Source organism: Mus musculus, chromosome 5, assembly GCF_000001635.26.
Source record: "Mus musculus strain C57BL/6J chromosome 5, GRCm38.p6 C57BL/6J".
NCBI classification, from domain to species: Eukaryota; Metazoa; Chordata; class Mammalia; order Rodentia; family Muridae; genus Mus; species Mus musculus.
The window spans coordinates 91,217,403-91,226,053 of NC_000071.6; the positions used below are offsets into that span (position 1 = coordinate 91,217,403).

General features: G+C 39.0%; 1 non-coding gene across 1 annotated transcript; it reads right to left on the reverse strand.

Annotated features, from left to right (window-relative positions):
- Window positions 1-495: 495 nt before the first annotated feature.
- Window positions 496-602, reverse strand: Gm23092. The gene has a single exon (XR_003956130.1). It is a non-coding gene; the product is annotated as a U6 spliceosomal RNA (small nuclear RNA).
- Between the last annotated feature and the right edge of the window lie 8,049 nt (window positions 603-8,651).

Consider the following 8,651-nt stretch of genomic DNA (forward strand, 5'->3'; position numbering starts at 1 on the left):
AGGTAAACTTGCATGTCCCATGAATCTTGGAAGATGTTCATCTACAATCTTTATTTGTGGCTTTTAAGCACGATACGTTTTTAGACTATTGCCAAATGAAGTTGATGACTGCACTTGTTACCTCCCTACTTCTTTTTTTTTTTTTTTTTTAGAAATCCATTATTTTATGTTTATTGGTAATTAAGTTACTTCCATAGATATGACAAGCTATAAAGTTAATTGTGTACGTTCTGGATTAGAAACAATAGGGTGTTTTTCCCATTTGACCTGAAATCTGTACCATATTTTATTTTTTTTTCCATTTTTTATTAGGTATTTAACTCATTTACATTTCCAATGCTATACCAAAAGTCCCCCATATCCACCCACCCCCACTCCCCTGCCCACCCACTCCCCCTTTTTGGCCCTGGTATTCCCCTGTACTGGGGCATATAAAGTTTGCAAGTCCAATGGGCCTCTCTTTCCAGTGATGGCCGACTAGGCCATCTTTTGATAAAAAATATGGAACGCTTCACGAATTTGCGTGTCATCCTTGCGCAGGGGCCATGCTAATCTTCTCTGTATCGTTCCAATTTTAGTATATGTGCTGCCAAAGCGAGCACACCTCCCTACTTCTGTGAGCAAGTGCATGACAGAGCAACTTAAAGGAGGCAGGGCATGGTCTATGATGGTGGAAACACAAGGTGGGTTCGAAAAGCTCGGTTTACAGTTGTAAGAATTTTCAGCAGAGGCTCTGCATGTGTTGCTAACCAAAAGGAAGAAAGCTTGAATCAGTGTAGAGATGGTTATCACTTTCACGATGCACCTCCCACTTCGCACTTTTGGAAGCAAAGCCACAATTCTCAGGGATCCTCAACCTCCCGAAACACCAGCACCTGCTAGTTACCAGGTGTTCAACGCATGCACTATGGAGGCCACTTCACTTTCAAATCACACCATCTCGCCAGTGTTCCTGGCAGGCTTGTGGCTGTCTCCTAATGAAAAACACAGCCAGTTCATGGTCAAAACAGTGTCAGCACTGTTCAATAGTCTAACGTTGTAAGCCAAGGTAAGCTCTTATGGGGAGCCTTCACAATGCCAAAAACAAGTTGTATACTTCTGACATATAATGAAACAGTCCCAAAGAGACGACCAGTGGCCTAGCAAGGGAAGACAAGATGGAAATACATCTAAAGTTCAGTAGGAGAAACAGCAAAGACTAAATATGTGGTTGAAGCACGTGTGCTCCAGTGGTCTCAGGTAAGCTGACCCTTACACTTTTCCGTACTGTGCTTATTTGCAACTTTGAACAGATTCATGCTCCTTTCCTAGCCAAACTGCATGCTATATAGTCTTTCACATCATTCTGCTCCACATTGGCCCTGAATTCTCACTACAAAGCTCATTAAGCACCGCTGTCTATAACCATGCTACAGGCTAATACCATCCCGTTTTGTTGTTGTTGCTACAGATACTATGCTGCTTTGAAATTGTTTTGATTTAGTTTCACTTAAATTTTCAGTGCATTGGCAGTATACAGAAAATTGTTGTTCCTAATGTAATATGAATGGCCTCTAGCTCAATTTCCACTAGAGTCCTTGTTTCCCTCTGAAACACCATGGCTTGCCTTCATTATCTGCATTTGTTTTAGTATTCTGGGTTTCTGCAGTCCCATCCGAATGGACTACTTATAGTCTGGATATTCTCTAGCCTTAGCTTCACATTTTCCTTGTGAGCTGTTTTCTAGGACCTATAAGCCCCATGATAAGATTTATCGGTACCAATTGAGGTGTAATTTACTTTTCTCATTGCTGACATCTTGCCCTGGCAAAATAGAAATGGTGACTTGAGGGTAAGTCCCCACCTATTAAAAGCTCTAAATGCACGTCACATGCCCATTAGAAATAAGAATACCTGAAAAGAATATCTGCAAGACGCAACTAAAGTGACCTCAAAATGAAGGGTTTGTTCTGGCTCAGAGTTGGAAGGGCCACAATGGTGATGAAAACATGGTGGTCAGAGCAACTTGGCTCATAGTGTTGGAAACTAGCAGAGCACCCTTTCATTTGGTGTGAGTTAGGAAGCCAAACACTTGAATTGGAATACAAAAGGGCTATATATCCAAGGACAATCGCTAGATACCCACTTTTGCTTACTAGGTCACAGGCCTAGGTCCTCCACAACTTCTCAAAACAGCATCACCAATTGGTGTTCAAGTGTTCACACACATTAGCAGTGAAGGCCATTACACGTTCAAAGCATAGCCGTCGTGTTAATCAGCTCTTTGTTGTTCTACAAAACAGCTTGAGTAAAGCAAAGGAGTATATTGGTTTCAGAAGCTGGTTGAGTGCATCGCCTTTAGGGAGTGGGAAGCAGCGCATCATGCTACGAGCAGGTGGTGGAGCAAACCATTCACCTCACGACCATCAAGAAACAAAAAGAGGAACAGGATCTTGATATTCCCTTCAGGGGCACACATACAGTGACCTAAACTCCTCTTGTGGGCACTAAAGGTATCTATTCATAGTGCCACTGGCTGGTTACATACCTACTAATAACTGGGCTTTGGGGGAACATTATCCAAAATATAGTGTCAATTTAAGAATCACTTCTATATGAATAGAAGCTTAAATCTTATGCTAATATTAGTTTCATTTGAAATAACTCCAGTTCTTATGCTGTATTTATTTATATATAAATAAGTATGCTGTCTAAACCACTAATTGGTATATATGGTCCCTAACTCTACCAGTTTTCTCCCAAGATCTTTGAAATCAAACCAATTATAATGGGCACGTTAAATGTGCGGCATCAAAACCATGCTCATCAAGATCTTTGCAAAGCCAAGGTATGGGAGAATATCCAGAGTCTCTACACAGTGGCAAGAATTCAAGACCTATGCTAGAAGTGCACAGTATTATATTTGCTACCTGTTCAAAGTAGGTCATAGGCCAATCCTGAAGTCGTCCAGGAAGCAATGAGCTGTGTTAGTCATTGCTTAGAGTGAAACGGCAGGTCTCTGCAATCACAAGTGGTTGAACTGGCATGCTGTGGGAGGTGCTTTGACTTACCCTACAATAAAGACTACTACTGACTCCTCTGCTCAGCAATCTTTATTAGATCCCTATTATGTGCTAGACATTCTGCTAAGTGCTAGGAGCACAGTGGTAAAAAGACATAGTGAGTTTATTATTGAGAACAACATAAACAAATTACTGCATAATCAATTGTATACAACTACAATTGATATGGAGAAGAAAAAAATAAATCAGAGCACTACACTATAAATTGAAAATGTATATGTTCCAATTAGCCTGGGACAACTTTCTAAAACACTGAGTATGGATGATAAAATACACGTAGTAGTCACGTTGGTAAAGGGCAATACATGGGAGATTGTAATATAGCAAAGAGAGACTAGTCCAGGAATAGGAACACAAAGATCAAAGTGGGAGGAAATAAATAAGGGGATAAAGAAATAATTCCCATCCTTAGAATTTTGAGGTGACCAGATGTCAGATTGTAGTTTGGTCAGGTAGGTAGCAGAGGAGAATTCAAAATAAATTTCTAAGTTTAGTTCTTAGAGCAGTGTGAAGCCACTGAGTCATAACAATAATAAGAATCGTGCAATGTAGTGGTGAGAATGTGAGGGTATCTGTTTTATACACACTAGTGCTATTAACCAACTTACTTACACAGCAACCATTGAAGCAACTGCAATTTTATATCACTCGATTTTCAGATCAGGGAATTGGGGCAACTGGTTTGAAGCAAGCCATCAAACAAGTGATCAAGTTTCCAACATTGCTGGTTAGTTCCATACCCCTTGCTCTATTTAAAAGTAACTGTCAATAGCTCTAATATTCGTCCTCATTAAAAAAGGCATAACATTTTTGGAGCTGGTTCAAGCTGTTGTAAAGACAAAATCACTCCATATCAACCTCTCCCTATCCTGTGAGAACAGGTAGTCACTGGAAAAGACATCAAACAAACCACAGACAATATTTGTTTGAACAAGCAATTGGACTAGTCATATTACCAAGGGACTGTACGTTCTGGTAGAGTGTAATTATGTCCATTCCTGGTAATGAAGGTAACCCTTTGAAGAGAATCTCATTCTGTGTTTGTCAATACACAATGCAGTTCAGCATCAAGATCATTTTAAGGTAGAATAAATGGTTATCAGATGAAGTTGAAATAAAATTTTAAGGTGGTTGAGGTGACTGTTATTTTGACTCAACCAACTAAATGATGAGGAAAGTAGTTCTCAACTTTAATGTTCCTATTGCTGTCTTTAATTTTAATATGAAACTGGGTAGTCAGAACATTAGGTAGATTATATATATATATATATACACACACACACACATATATATATATATATATATCTTATAGACTGATGATAGATAGAGGAAGATAGATAATAGATGATTGATTGATAGACAGACAGACAGACAGACAGACAGACAGACAATCGTTTTACTAAACTATTGTTGTGACTTTCACATCACAGTATCTTCCCTTCCTGGAAAAGAAAGTCATTTTCTAATTGGAGTTTTTAGTCTTAACTGGATGGCAAACTGAAACTTTTTTTTATTCCTTAACATATAATCTTACACCTATACTTCTGTCTGTTTGATAATCGCTCACTCCTGTAACATCACACAAATAACATATTTTCTTAGGGTAACACTTCTGAAAAAAAGTATCTATATATTCAACCAGCTATGATAAAGACATTTTAAATGATAGACATTTTAATTTGATTTATAGGTAAATCTGTTGATAAATCTTGAGTAGAAATCTATTATGTCCTAGGAATTTTCACAGGGTTTGAAGACCCTTAACATCAGGAATCAAGTTTCAGCTTACAATTGATTAATTTATTATTCAACATGTATGTTTCTTGTCACTTAGGTGCGTTTTCGTCAGTGAACTTGCTGGTTTTTATGTTATTCTGGAAGAACAAGTGTTCCTTGAGATGGAATATTCCATTAAGACATTTGAGGTCAACATGGCTGTGATGAGCCTTGGGTTTGTGATTCTACAAGTTTTAGAAACTTAGAAATATATATGCTGAGAACAGGTTTTCACCTGGAAGGAAAGCAGGAAAGTTGTATACCCAGTTGTGACTTGATCACCCTGGCCACATGTCACCCTCCTTTCTCTGGGTAAGACCCTGCACTGGGGAGATTTCTTACAGATTTCAAATTAAGCACACTGCTTTTCTGCAAAGCCGAATTTCATGGCTTTGTGTTATTTGATGCAGATAACTAAAGGAAAGGGATGGGGGAATGGCTGCTCTATGCTCTGATGTAATCTGCAGATCACCAGATGTTCTCTTTTGATTATAAATGATTGGGGAGATTTCTTACAGATTTCAAATTAAGCACACTGCTTTTCTGCAAAGCCGAATTTCATGGCTTTGTGTTATTTGATGCAGATAACTAAAGGAAAGGGATGGGGGAATGGCTGCTCCATGCTCTGATGTAATCTGCAGATCACCAGATGTTCTCTTTTGATTATAAATGAATTATTTGATAATGTCATACAGTGTGTCCTGGTTATTTTTTACCACCTTTACCCCAACATTCCCAGATCCTCCACTCACCCCTATCCCCTGATTTTATGGCCTTTGTGTTACCCAACAAGATCAATTTGTACCACCCAAATATTCTTGAAGGTGTGGTCCTCCAATGGAGCATGGTGGTCTTACTAGGCGTTTCACTTTTAGAGAGAATTGTCTTCTCCTCTACCAGTAGATAACAATTACCCATGGCTCCATAGCTAGGTGTGGAGTTACATGTCTATCTCTACTCTGCTTGCTGGGATTTGGTCTGGCTTGAACTTGATCTGGTTTTATGCATGCGGTCACCACTGCTATGAGGACATAGTTACAGCTGCTCTGATGTGTTTTGAGAGGAGGATGGGCAGCATATGTGTTTCATTTGGGGCAGATAGTTCTGCATTCTCTTATTCTCTGTGCCTTTTCCAACTGTGATCTCTGTATTAATCACTCTATAATACAAATAAGAGCTTCGCCAATGTGGATTGAGTGATGTATTGATATATGATTATAACTCATTAAGAGTCAGTTCCATATTAGTATCATTTAGCAAAATAATGACAGTAGTTTCTTTCCTAGGGACCATGAACTTTGTAGTTGTAGGTTCAAGTATTGCTTTAATCTCATGGAGGACTTAAATTTGATCAGGAAGTGGTTGTTACTCCCATGACATTCAAGCCACTATTGGACAAGTGGGCTTGTATTGACAGGCCGGATACTGTTGTAGATCACAGGCGATTCACAGCTGGGTTTGATTGATGATTATTCTTTCTCTTCTGGTAGCATCCAGCACCTTCTAGCACTATGAAAGCTAGTCAGTAGAGAAGCGGCTTTCAGAGCAGAGCCAGTGTATACTGTGAGTTCTAATCCCAAAACAGTAATGCAAGAGTTAATAAAGAAAAGGTGGGCACTGGATATGATTAATACATTGCTTGTGTGTTTCACACATACATAGCTCATCACACTGAATATCTTGATTACACTATATTTTGTGTATCATTTGTTGTCAATAAAATAATTATGAAACAATTGTGTCACAAAGCAATGGAGACAAATAAACTTTAAAAGTCTTGCATCTCCTGTCTTTGTTAGACCAGACAGACAAAGGGTTAGAATCTAATGATTCATTAGTGCCTCCTATGTTCAACTCTTTATGGAGAAGGCTCAATAATTTCATCCAGTGTAGCAAAAGGTACATTGCCAAGAGCAATTACTGTTAAAATTTTTCAAATACTATTTGTAAAGCTGGTGATGTCAAAACTCTGGCATAGTGCAGGGTTTCACATAAACAGTCTTGTTTAGTAGCCTAAGGAAACTGTGTACAAATTCTCATAACTTGTGAGCTGATTTACATTCTCACTAACAGTGTGTGATGGCTCCTTTCTCTCCACATCCTTGACAGCATTGGGGGTTTGGTTTCTTGATAATAACCATCCTGAGTGGATGAAATCTCAGCAGTGATTTTGATCTGAGATGCTCAGATGGTGAGTGTTCTTTAGCGTTAAATTCTGCTCCCCAAGCTTCACATCAGTCACATTGTCAGCTTAACAAACATTATGGGGGACTAGGTGGGTTGGGGGCAGGGCAGGGGGTATAGGTGGCTTGGGGATAGCATTTGAAATGTAAATGAAGAAAAATATATAATAAAAAAAAAGAAAATGTTTAGTGGTTCATAGATTGAGTAACAGGAAGTTCAACACCATTTATGTCACCTATGAGTCTTGACTGCCTAGCTCTTCACCCCTAATTGTGCCAGGCACTAAAGTTCTTTTTTGCATAGCTCACTTGATTTTATCTTTGTTACCTATAAGCAGAGTTGAGCAATGAGAAGCAATAAAAGAGACCTTGCCTACTGTAAAGAAGTCTTTGAGAATATTGTATAAGGGCAGAAATCTCTGAGCATCCCATGAAATATTTTTTCCTGTCTCCCAGAAAACAAAAGGGAACTGGATAAAATTCTCTGATGTCTCTCTCTGGGACTGTTCCAAAGGACATGCCACAGATATGCAAAGAGGAAAGAGGATAGGTAGATAGTGTATGATCATCAAGTGCCTGTGGCATAAACATAGTTATTGGGGTATAATCTCTATGAGATTAGAAATGCATCTAATGTACCCCCTCCTATATGGCTTGAGTATAAAAGAGACTTTGTTGAATAATATATGCATGCATACCTGAAGGAACTGGCTTCTACCACCACAGATTAAATGTAGGTTGTCTGTTGTTGTCCTCCATGGGAAAAAATACAGTTATTGCATTTGGGTGGTTATTATGGGTATTAAATTGTTGGTGAAGAGATAATAGAAGAATATTTTCCTTTCCATTGTCCTCTTGAGCCTACAAAAAGATCTTGAAGGGCCATGACTCTGAGTTGGATCAGAAAACCATTATCTGATCAAAACTTCAACTATAAGTTTTAGGATACTTTCTACTCCACTGAACAGAATAGAAAACAAAAGTCATATGCAGTACCCCCAAAACTCGTATCTTTAGCTGCATATGTAGCAGAAAATGGCCTAGTCAGCCATCACTGGGAAGAGAGGCCCCTTGGTATTGCAAACTTTATATGCCAGTAAAAGGGAATGCCAGGGCCAAGAAGCTGGAGTGAGTGGGTAGGGGAGCAGGGCGGGGGGAGGGTATGGGGAACTTTTGGGATAGCATTTGAAATGTATATAAAGAAAATATCTAATAAAAATTACTATTAAAAAAAAAAGTCAGTCTTTGCCAGGTGAAAAAAACAATGCCAATGTCAACATATCAGGAAAGATCATGAATGAGTCTGAAAGATGGCTCAGAGGTAAAGGCCTCTGCTGTGCAAGTCTGGAACCTTGTCCAATCTCAGAACTCACTTCAGATAGAAAGAGGGAACCAGCTCAATTCCACCAGGGTGCGTGCTCACACACACAGGAATAATACTAAATAAGTAACTTTTAAAGACCAAAAAACACCAGAAGAAAAAAAATACAAATGTAGCTCTTTTTATATAACTAGACTTTCCTTTGATCTTCAGCCACTTCCAGGGTACTACAGTGAGCAGACCACTTAGTCACACGCTCCTGTATGAAATTCTTGTACATTCTTAGTGATGAGGCGGCCAGCAACGTCA